Below are 11,700 nucleotides of genomic sequence, written 5' to 3'. Positions count from 1 at the left end.
GAGGCTGCTGTGGGCTGCCAGGGGCCAAGGGCTCACCTGCAGAGCACTGTCGGATGGAGTACCTGCCTCCCCCTCCCTTCCCTGTCCTCTCCCTCCAGGGGCAGGGATCCTGAGCACCTTGTCCTGGTGCTCCTGCTGAGGGGGTGGGGGCAGAGGGCAGGTCCTACAAGCTGCTTTCCTTTAGGGGACTGTGCAAGGGTACTCTAATTTCACTTGGTTACCAGGGGCTGGGGCGGGGACAGGGAGTTAGCGTTTAATGGGGACAGAGTTCCAGTTTGGTGAGGTGGGCGGGTTCAGATGGGTGGTGGAGATTGTTGCGCAACACTGAATGTGCTTAATGCCATGGAACCCGGCACTTAAAAATGGCTCCAGTGGTAAATTATATGTTATGTGTGTTTTACCACAATGAAAAAATATACCAGGCTTCATGTGAGTGAGTCTCGTCACTGTTGAAGAGGGAGTTACAGATGTGGGGAGGCTAGAGTAACGCCTGTAGTGCTGGACTGAAGTAGAAGCTACAACACGAACTCGTGCAGACTGGGTACGTGCTGCTGAAGATGGATTGACAGATAATGGGTAATATGGGGAGATGAGGATGATGATAGATCAGATGCATAGACACATGGATGATAGGTGGGTGGGTGGGTAGATGCTGGATGGATGGGTGGGTGGATGGATGATAGATCTGCAGCTAGACAGAGGATTCACAGGTAGATAGACAGACATGAACAGGTGGGTGGACTGGTCTACATGCGCCCCTGCCACCAAAAAGAGCCCACAGACCTGTGGATCTGCAACAGTGCACACCATCAATCCCAGGTCCCAATGGCCACTCCCACTTACACAGCAAGGGAGACAACTGCCCTTGACCAGGCAAATAATCCCACGGTGGGAGGAAGATCTCAGCGAGCAAGAGATGGCTTTGTGAAACCCTGGCCTCTGCCGAGGCCCCAGCTCTTTGCTCTATTTCTCACTAGTTCATATCATAGCGTCTTTCTCTGCTCTGAACCCGGAGGCACCCTAAACGTGGAGCCTGTGAGCGTCTTCCGTATGGGCTCCTGAAGCCATGGTGCGCTCCAGGAGGGCGGTGTGCGAGATGGGGATGCATGGGCCTTGTGTTTTTCAGGAAGTATTACAAAAACAGTGTCCCAAGGGCTGTGGCCGCTCTGGGTTCCGCCTTCCAGATGGTGTGTGATGCAGCGCATGAGGACTTCAGGAGTTAGGAGGTCACCCCTTCTTTCCACGATGGAAAAGTGTTTTCCCCATAAAGACCCGTGTCCTGACATGGGCAACAGGTGCTGGAAGCAAGTGCAGGCAGTGATGCTGATTCCTTACACTGAGGCCAGAGTGTAAACGAGTCTGGCTCAGAAAGAAAACTGAACAACGTATCGACGATTCTGCCTTAAAAAGGAGGTAAACTGAGTCTAGTTCAAAGCTGTTAAAAAGATGAGTTTACTCAGTAGTAGCCAAGGAATTGTGATTCAGGAGCAGCCTATGGGCACAGTGCGGCCACCGGGGGCTTGGGCCTGGGCTTCAGTCAGACCAGACCAGACCAGACTGGAAAACTGGCCATATTGTGCGGAGGTGCCAGCGGCCGCCGCGACTTCTACCTGAGTCTCGGTCTGGCCACGGCCGGCAGAGTCCCGGGCTGGGGAGGGAGCCGCAATGTCTCAGGCTGTGCAGACAAACAGAACTCAACCATTAGGCAAAACATGGGAACTCAGTTTATATGAATTACAACGAACACCTCAGGAGGCAATAACGGATGGCTTGGAAATTGTGGTTTCACCTCGAAGTCTACACAGTGAATTAATGTGCCCAATTTGTTTGGATATGTTGAAAAACGTCATGACTACAAAGGAGTGTTTGCATCGTTTTTGTGCAGACTGCATTATGACAGCCCTCAGAAGTGGCAATAAAGAATGTCCTACCTGTCGAAAAAAGCTAGTTTCTAAAAGATCACTAAGGCCAGACCCAAACTTTGATGCACTCATCAGCAAAATTTATCCAAGTCGTGATGAGTATGAAGCTCATCAGGAGAGAGTATTGGCTAGGATCAACAAGCACAATAACCAGCAAGCGCTCCGTCACAGCATTGAGGAAGGACTGAAGATACAGGCCACGAGCAGATTATTACCACGAAAATGGTAGTGGAGCAGAAGATAATGGTGACCGTTCTCACCGTAGCAATGCTTCCACGCACAGTATTCAGGAAGCAGGACCTGATAACAAATGGACCAAAACATCTGATGATTCCGGGCTTGAGCTTGATAATAACAATGCAACAGTGCCAATTGATCTAGTAATGGATGGTGCTAGTGAATTGAATTAGTATTCAGGCCTCATCCTACACTAATGGAAAAAGATGATAGTGCACAGACAAGATACATAAAGACTTCAGGTAATGCCACTGTTGACCACTGATCCAAGTATCTGGCTGTGAGGTTAGCTTTGGAAGAACTTCGAAGGAGAATCAAACCAGATGAACCTTGATACAGCCGGTGAGAAGCAGTGTACCACTTACATAGCAACAGCCAGTGGGCAGTTCACTGTATTAAATGGCTCTTTTTCTTTGGAATTGGTCAATGAGAAATACTGGAAAGTGAACAAACCCATGGAACTTTATTATGCATCCACAAAGGGGCACAAATGAGCTTTTACTAAAGCCAAGTCTGAGAATGAACTTTTTTTATAGCCTATTTCTTTAATATTAAAGATGTAATGTCTTTACTTTTTTGGACATAATCGTGGATATGTTGTTCAGTTTTCTTTCTGAGCCAGACTCGTTTACACTATTAGAATCTTTTCCCCTTAATTGAAGATTTCCTTTTTGAAAGGGACTGCAATTATTCAGGATTTTTCTTTCCTTTTAAAAATATATCTATGAATGGATAAAGAAGCTGTGGTTTATGTATACAATGGAATATTCCTCAGCCATTAGAAACGACAAATACCCACCATTTGCTTCCACGTGGATGGAACTGGAGGGTATTATGCTGAGTGAAGTAAGTCAATCGGAGAAGGACAAACATTGTATAGTCTCATTCATTTGGGGAATATAAATAATAGTGAAAGGGAATATAAGGGAAGGGAGAAGAAATGTGTGGGAAATATCAGAAAGGGAGACAGAACATGAGAGACTCCTAACTCTGGGAAACGAAGTAGGGGTGATGGAAGGGGAGGAGGGCGGGGGGTGGGGGTGACTGGGTGACGGGCACTGAGGGGGGCACTTGACGGAGTGAGCACTGAGTGTTATTCTGTATGTTGGTAAATTGAACACCAATAAAAAATAAATTTATTATTAAAAAATAAAAAATAAAAATATATCTAAGTTGTATGTTTTCACTAAGTATGGTTCCATTTGGAGCACCCTTTTGACCGAGGAATTTTTCATAGTTCTGTATTCTTAAGTGAAGATTCAGTTGGCTATCTTTTCCCTCCCCTCAAAAGTTTTTTAGGCCTACAGAATGTTAATATGTATTTTGACATTTTTTCCTGGATTCTTGTATATTTATAGTTTTCTATATAAGCTGTAGTATCTTCATGAAGACCAAGGCTCAAATTTACTGTGCTTAAAAAACAATTCTCATAGGATTATTATTTCCATAGTATTTTCTTCCATAATATCTCATTTTTTAAAAAAGGTTCTTTATGAACTTAGTGTCCATTGTCATGCAATGTTTTTTTTTCCATTTTTTCCCTCTAATTTTGGAATTTCTGATCCTGGGAAAGAGAAACAAAATGTCAAGTTCTTTGAGAACTTGGTTCTTTTACAGATTTCACTGAAGAAATGAAAATTAAATTGGTCTTATGTAGTCTTCAAGTGTGTATTTAAAGAGGTCTTTTTTGTATTAGCTTTACTGCCACTTCAGTTCCTTTTTTATGTGTATTTGATGCTTTTTTCTATTAAAGTACCAGAGATATGGAGATATTTTGCACTTTAGCCTGGATGAAAGTACAAGATATGTTCAAAGCTTCCCTAATTCTTTTCTTATTGATAGCCAAGTAAGTTTCAAGAATAGCATGGCACATACACTGGCACATAGAACTGGAAGAAAAAAACAGTTTGTTTCTGTTAGGAGAAGTGTGTTCAGCATTTTGGGTGGCCCTGTCAGTTTATAAATTTGGTGCTCTGCTAATCACACTCTAGAGAAGCAAGTTAATGGAGCTTCAGCCCTGCCCAAGTGGCAGATTATTCTGTAGAAGAATGTTAGCAAATAGGGTAAAGTCATTCTACTTTTCTTAATTTAATTTTATAATGAGGAACAGTGTTGGGCTTTTGGAACCAAGGTTTTTTGAAAACAGATTAGAAATAAGATTGACTTGTGTGTTACTTTTCATCATTGTCCTGATTTCCAAGTATGTTCCAAGTTTATAATTATTAGAGTATTTACAAAGACTTGATTGCATTGAGAAATTAACTCCAAAGGGTTTTTTTGCTAGGGGTGAGTAGTCCTCTAGTACCATTTTAACTAAATAACCTGTGTAGTAGTCATTGTAAATATTTCTGTCATTTTTGACAGATTGGGGCCAGCTTGGTGTTTGAAATCTTCAGCCCAATGTGAAAACTTAAAGGCTCATTAAATTTTTTACCATTTTATTGAAAATATTTAAAATCTGTTTTTACAGTTTTATCAGTCATCTGTGTCATGAAATTTGAAGACCACCAAAAATCAAGGGAAATTTTGTATTCAATTCCTTTTCTGGTGTAATGTTAAGTTGCATAGATTATTAATGCATGTCCACTAAATATAACCCTGGTTTTGTGATATAACTGCTTAGATTTTATTGGTGATATTAGATTAGTGATTGCAGACTGGAAAACTGCCCAAGTGGACAAGACCCATCCAGTCACACAAAGGAGTATTCAGCTTTTTTGGTGAGAGCAACCTGACAGGGTCATTTGAGTAAATTCCAGCTTTTTTTTTTTTTAAGATTTTATTTATTTATTCATGAGAAACAGAGAGAGGCAGAGACACAGGCAGAGGGAGAAGCAGGCTCCATACAGGGAGCCCGATGTGGGACTCGATCCCGGGACCCAGGGTCACGCCCTGAGCCGAAGGCAGATGCTCAACCGCTGAGCCGCCCGGGGGCCCCAGGTGTTGTTTTCTTGCGGGCACACACGTGAGGTTTTCCGCTCGTGAAAGGAGTCCTCCCACGGGCATGCTGAAGGCCACGGCCCAGGCTGACTCCCTGAGGAGCCCGGGTCTTCCCGCCGCTGTGCGCTCGCTCCCGCGCAGGGTGCTCTGCAGCAGGCCTTGCAGGGGCCCAGCCGGCATCGCCTGCAGCTGCCGGCTCTGGTTTTGCCGAGGACATTGGACGGTGGCCACGTCTAGATCTAGAGGCTCTGAGACTTCACACTCAGCAGGGTCAGGACGTCACCAGGTCCCTTCTGCGGTGCAGCGACGACCCAGCCAGGCCTGAAAGCCAGACAGCAAACATTCTGCAAGGCTGCTGACAAGCGCAGTCACTGCGGAACGTGTCATGGTGGGAGCTGCGGGGTCCCCGAGCGAGCCTGGGCCCCCACCCTGCACCCTAGGAGTGGCGCCCCAGGACGCGGTTGTCTGCCCAGGCCACTGGAGCCGGTGGTGAAGGAGGCCCACCTGGCCCGAGAGCCCAGCCCAGGAGGAAGGCCTGCCCACGCGAGCTCCGTGCACCCTCCAGCCCTGTCACGCCCCAGGGAAGGACCTCCTGAGACAAGGCCTCCGGACGCGGGGGTTCTCCACTTCTGTTCCCGCATGCTCTCTGGTGGCTTTTGCTTCCACGCACCCCGAATGAAGAGAAATGTGAAGAACACAGGGCCGCCGGCGCGAGCGGGGCGGGCAGAAGGAAGGACAGGACGTCCCGGCGCGCCCCTGTCGGGGGGTGGCCCGCGCCCTGCACGGTGAACGTGGGCGCTATGAAGGCAGTGCGGCCCCCGCAGCCTCGTGACCTGCGAGCCGTGGGCCCTGCGGCCTCCTCGCAGCCGCTGCTGGGTTGGGGGAGCGAACGCTGAGGCCGCGTCTGCGGGACCGTGGGCTGCGTCCCTCAGGCCCCGTGCATGTCAACAGCCACATCAGCGCGTCGTTTCATAGACTGTGTTTTACGTCCAGTATGCAGTCCAAGCATATTTGAAACTTATCCAAATTTCCACAAACGCTGTAGGCCCCAAGGGCAGCGTGTATGAGCTCGATGTCTTCAAGATGAAACCATAAAACTGAGACCCAGTAATGATGCTCCCAAGATTTGCACTTTCCCCGGCTACGACCAGGAAGGCCAGCGGGGAAGAGCCCTGTGCAGCAGCGTCATCAGGGATGAGTTAGTGGGACCCACTGCCGAGCCATGGGACGTGGGTTGGGAAGGGTCGCTGGATTTTCTGAAGCCCCATGAGGGCTGGATTGTGCCCTCGCCCCCCAAAAACCAGATATGCTGGAGTCCAACACCCAGGGCCTCGAAGCACAACTTCACTTGGAAAAAGGGTGTTTACAGAGGTAAGCAAGTCAAAGTGAGGCCATCAGAGCAGGTCCAGGGGAAGATGGCAGTGGTCCCCCCAAAGGGGGACCTGGATGCGGAGAGGGCAGCCAGCGAAGGGAGCTTCTGGGAGCTGAGACACCGGTGGGGACATGTCCTGCCCGCACCTGTAGAGGGGCCTGGCCCTGCCGACAGCCCATCTCGGACCACAGCCACCAGCACGAGAGGGCGCGCGCTCTGCGTCCCAGGCCGTGCGGCTCTGGTGCCGGTCCAGGCCGCCGTGGGCCCGCTGCAGGCCACCGGGACAGAGCGGGCAGCGGCAGCTCGGGCTCGGCCAGCGGGCCGCCTCCACCTCCCAGCGTCCTTGCGTAAGTGTGCAAGCTCTACGCACAGCCGCTTACACGTCATTGTGGACACAGATACGGACGGATGATGGCTGCGCCTGTGTCTTCCTCCGATCGGGCGGCACCAACAGCGCGCATCTCTGCCTCACAGCTCCGGAGACTCGAGTCTGCGCCCGGCGTCGCCAGAGCCCACGTCCTGCAGCTTGACAGGCGGCCGCCTTCTGGGGTGCCCTGCATGCACACGGCCGGGGAGGGCACAGGGTCCCATCGTCCGGCTGCACCTCAGGCCCCACGTCGGGGGTGGGCGTCAGTTCACCCACGCGGGTCGCGCAGCCACTCAGCCCGAGGAAACCTGCCTGGGATGACTCGCCCTCCTCACCGGGAGCCCGGGCGGGGCAGCGAGGACGATGCTGCATCCTCGTGTTCTCCCCCCTGGGAGACGTGTGGCAATTGCGACCTGGACACTTGTGTCCCCAGGCGCCAGGGCCACAGGGCGCCTCGGGGACGCCCCCATCACCCCAGGGCTGACTCTCAGGCCCTCGAGGGGTTTTATATACAGAATTCACAAGCTACAGCTTACACTGCTTGACGCTCACCTGCGTGGCCGAGTTCTAATAGATGGGGCTGAACCGGATGGCTTGCCGGGGTCCCCGTGGCCCCCACGCCCTCCCGCCCAGGCCCTGGGCTGCGCGGATCAGCCACGTGCTCTCGGCCGCTAGACCCCAAGTCCCCGTCACCCCCAGTTGCCCCGATTTGAGGTGACGGTGACAGCCACACCTGCCAGGCCGGACCGTGGCTTCGCCTCACAGGACTGGGGCAGCCCAGGGCCTGCGAGGAAGGCGACAGCGCTGCGCGGACCGAGTCCCGCGGCCTCATCTATTCTCCTTCTGTCACGCACGGGGTGGCCTAACTACTCCCGCGGCCACGCGGCCTCAACACGGGACAGGGCAGCGGCCTCCGTACCAGGACAGGACCGGCCCCAGCCGCGGATGCTTCCGCCGCTCCTGGGGGGTACATCAGCCGCAGGTAGGACGTCAGCTCCCAGCGGCCCGGGGCGCAGCAGCGGGCGCACAGACCACGTGGGGAGCGGCCCCTCGGCTGCCAGAGCTGCGTGTCACCCCCACACCGGCTCGGCTTTCAGGACCTGCGGGAGGGCCGGGCGGGCCGGGCAGGCGGCCTTGCCCCAGTGACCAAGCACACCTTCCCACGGACTCAAAGCTGCCCAGTGCACACACAAGGTGGCTTATTTTTATTTTTATTTTATTTTCTCAAGTATTCCTCATACCTGGCAAGGAGCCCGACACAGGTCTCGAACTCATGACCCTGAGATCAAGACCCGAGCTGAGATCAAGAGTCTGACGCTCGACCAAGTGAGCCACCCTAGCACCCCCACAGAAAAGAGTCTCTCGATAATAAGACGAACGCTCCCCGACGGGGCAGCGGCTTCAGGGATTCCTCGCACACTCCCCCCAAGCACACGCCCTCCCCCCACACGCTACCCGCCTCGCTTTACCCACTCACACTCACACCGGCTGCACTTGCTGAGCATTTTCAAAGTGAAGCACAGATGCCAGTGGTCCGGACTCTGAGCCCAGCCCTGCAGTGCGCGTCTGCCACAAGTGAGCACATCCGACGGCAGCCCCATGACACCTTTGACCTCACTGAGGCGGCGCCACACCAACTCCCTAGAGACGCTCAGCTCAGCTCACGCTGAGACTTTCCCTTTGGCCCCAGGGATGCGTTCTGGCACCACTGGTGTGAGACAGCCTCCAACCAGGGTTCACACAGCAGGGGGAGCGATTGGAGCCTCGCTGTCACCCGCAGGCACGCCATCCCGCACACTGCAGGGACCGCCGGCGCCCCGCTCGGGTCCCACCTTCTGCATTGGGCCAGCTGCTTCTCGGTGGCTCCATGCAGGGTGTTCCAGGACTGTCCGCCTGAGGCCTGCACATCTGGCCCCTGAGGTCTACACTTCTGTCCCCCTGAGGCCTGCACATCTGTCTCCCTGAGGCCTGCACATCTGTGCCTGAGGCCTGCACATCTGTCCCCCTGAGGCCTGCACTTATGACCCCTGAGGCCTGCACATCTGGCCCCTGAGGTCTGCATATCTGTCCCTCGAGGCCTACATATCTGTTTCCCTGAGGCTGAACTTTTGACCCCTGAGGCTGGTATTTCTGACCCTAGAAGCCTGCACATCTGGCCACCCCGGAGGCTTGCACATCTGTCCCCCTGAGGTCTGCACTTATGACCCATGAGGCCTGCACATCTGTCCCCCTGAGCCTGAACTTCTGACCCCTGAAGCCTGCACATCTGACCCCTGAAGCCTGCAAATCTGGCCCCCTGAGGCCTACACAACTGTCCGCCTGAGGCCTGCACTCCTGACCCCTGATGCCTGCACTTCTGACCCTTGAGGCCTGCACATCTGGCCCCTGAGGTAGCACATTTGTCCCCATGAGGCCTCCACATCTGACCCCCTGAGGTCTGCATATCTGTTCCCTGAGGCCTACATATCTGTTTCCCTGAGGCTGAACTTCTGACCCCTGAGGCTGGCACTTCTTTTTTTTTTTTTTTTTAATTTTTATTTATTTATGATAGTCACAGAGAGAGAAAGAGAGGCAGAGACACAGGCAGAGAGAGAAGCAGGCTCCATGCACCGGGAGCCTGATGTGGGAATCGATCCCGGGTCTCCAGGATCGCGCCCTGGGCCAAAGGCAGGCGCCAAACCGCTGCGCCACCCAGGGATCCCGAGGCTGGCACTTCTGACCCTAGAAGCCTGCACATCTGTCCCCTTGAGGCCTACACATCTGGCCACCACGGAGGCCTGCACATCTGTCCCCCTGAGGCCTGCACCTCTTTCCCCCTGGGGCCTCCACTTCTGAACCCTGAGGTCTGCACTCCTGACCCCTGAGGCCTGCACATCTGTCCCCCTGAGGCCTGCACATCTGTCCCCCTGAGGCTACACATCTGTCAACACAGGATGTTGATCTAAGGCCTCAGCTGGCCAGAACACCTCATAGATGACAGCGTAACAGGCAGCCTCACGCAGGAGAGACCCCACCAGCCACCACATACAACTATAATGACAGTACAATGGGTAGTGAGAGACAATTAAATTAGAAAGTGAGGGATGGGGGGCCTCGGTGTCTCAATGAGGTAAGCATCCGACCCTTGGCCTCAGTCATGTCTCAATCTCAGGGTTGTGAGTTCAAGCCCCAGGTTGGGGTTCCACTTGGTGTGGAGCCTATGCAGTAGTAACAAGAAAGAACGTCCAGTGTTAGCAGCCCTGCTGAGAGCGGAGTCCAGGGTTTACTAGGTCCACAGGGATGGTGCTGACAGCAGAGTTGTGTCAGCAGCGAAACAAACTTCAATCCCCTTAAAGCACTTGTTCTGGGCACAAAGCATTGCCCATCTCCCAATGGAGGAGACTGCCCTGGGGTTTGGGCCTCCCGTGGGGGCTTGTTGTTCTTCCTAGGAGTCCAGAACAGCACTGGAGAGCAGCCCGCCTGGTCAGAGGAGGGTGCCTGTCCCTCCCCCTGAACACTGTGCAGAATGTAACCAAGTGGACTTGTACCACCTGTCCAGGTGAACCGCACCAGGTCCCATCCCACTCTGCAGGCCCTGGCCACTGCTGGGGTTGCCCACTCTGAAGACTCTGAGTGCAGGCAAGGCCCCCAACCTCCAAGACCTCTCCAGTGCAGTCCATGCTAGTGGAGACACGGTTGGCCTGGGGCTGGTTTCACATCAGGGTCACCCAGGAGGGCACAGGGCAGTGGAGGGATAAGGTGGGTGCTCCTTCCTGTCAGCAGGGCTGCTGTTGCCCTTACTGAGCAAATCCTTTGGGAAGATGTCTGACTTCACATGTTATTATCCACCTTAGAGTAACACAAGGGGCTTGTGTAAAACATCCTGCCTTCGGCTTTGAGCCTGAGATACCACCTTGATAAGCAGCAACTGTCTTTCTCAACATCTTCTAATGCACATAAGATTCCAACACAGGCAGACAGACACCTTGTACATTCAAAGTGTTTTTGCTGTGGTTAGCTTCATTTTGTTTTTAGGTGATTTTTTGGTCTTTTTTTTTTTTTCAACTTGTTAGCTTTTATTCATTCTTCTGAAAATGTAGGGGTAAAGTTGACCAAATTGTTTAAAAATATACCGGGGGGGGGGGGGGCACCTGGGAGGCCCAGTGGGTGAAGCATCTGCCATCAGATCAGGTCATGATCTCAGGGTCCTGGGGTCGAGCCCCACATCGGGCTCCCTGCTCAGTGGGGAGTCTGCTGCTCACTCTGCTTATGGCTATCCCTGCTTACAGTCTCTCTCTGTCTCTCTCAAATAAAATCTTTTTAAAAAATTAAATTAAAAAAAAATAAACCTGGGATTTGCTCTAAGCAGGTATGGTGGGACACACGGGCACAGAAATGAGTGTCATAAAAGAAGAGACTTATAGTGGCAGATTTCTTGACCCAGAGGAGGGCAGGCCCCACGGGCCCCATGGGGCCTCACAGAAACACCAGGGTGGGGGTGGGGGCAGAAGTCATGAGGGGAAAGTGGAAGGGGGAAGTTGTGACTGTGGTTTTCAGGGGGAAGAATGAGCAGGCAAGTGGAACAGGCCTGGCTCACAAGGGACTGGCGAGTGTGAGTAAAGTGCAGGGCCTTCCCTAGTTGCCTGAGGCCTGGCCCTGGAACAGCTAGCCTGGGGGTAGAGACCCGCAGCTGAGAACTCCCTAGCTGCCTGAGGCCTGGCCCTGGAGCAGCTAACCTGGGGGTAGAGACCCACAGCTGAGAGCTCCCTAGCTGCCTGAAGCCTGGCTCTGGAGCAGCTAACCTGGGGGTAGAGACCTGCAGCTGAGAGCCACGCAGGTGGGTGTGGTTTTTTTGTTTTTGTTTTTTTTTCTTTTTATGTCCT

The 11,700-nt window shown here is 52.8% G+C and overlaps 1 pseudogene; it reads left to right on the top strand.

Annotated features, from left to right (window-relative positions):
• The first annotated feature begins 1,129 nt into the window (after positions 1–1,129).
• Positions 1,130–3,091, top strand: LOC144305675 (E3 ubiquitin-protein ligase RING2 pseudogene; annotated as a pseudogene).
• Positions 3,092–11,700: the final 8,609 nt, after the last annotated feature.

The sequence above is a fragment of the Canis aureus genome, chromosome 36, assembly GCF_053574225.1.
Source record: "Canis aureus isolate CA01 chromosome 36, VMU_Caureus_v.1.0, whole genome shotgun sequence".
Classification (NCBI taxonomy): domain Eukaryota; kingdom Metazoa; phylum Chordata; class Mammalia; order Carnivora; family Canidae; genus Canis; species Canis aureus.
This window is presented reverse-complemented; position numbering and strand designations above follow the sequence as displayed.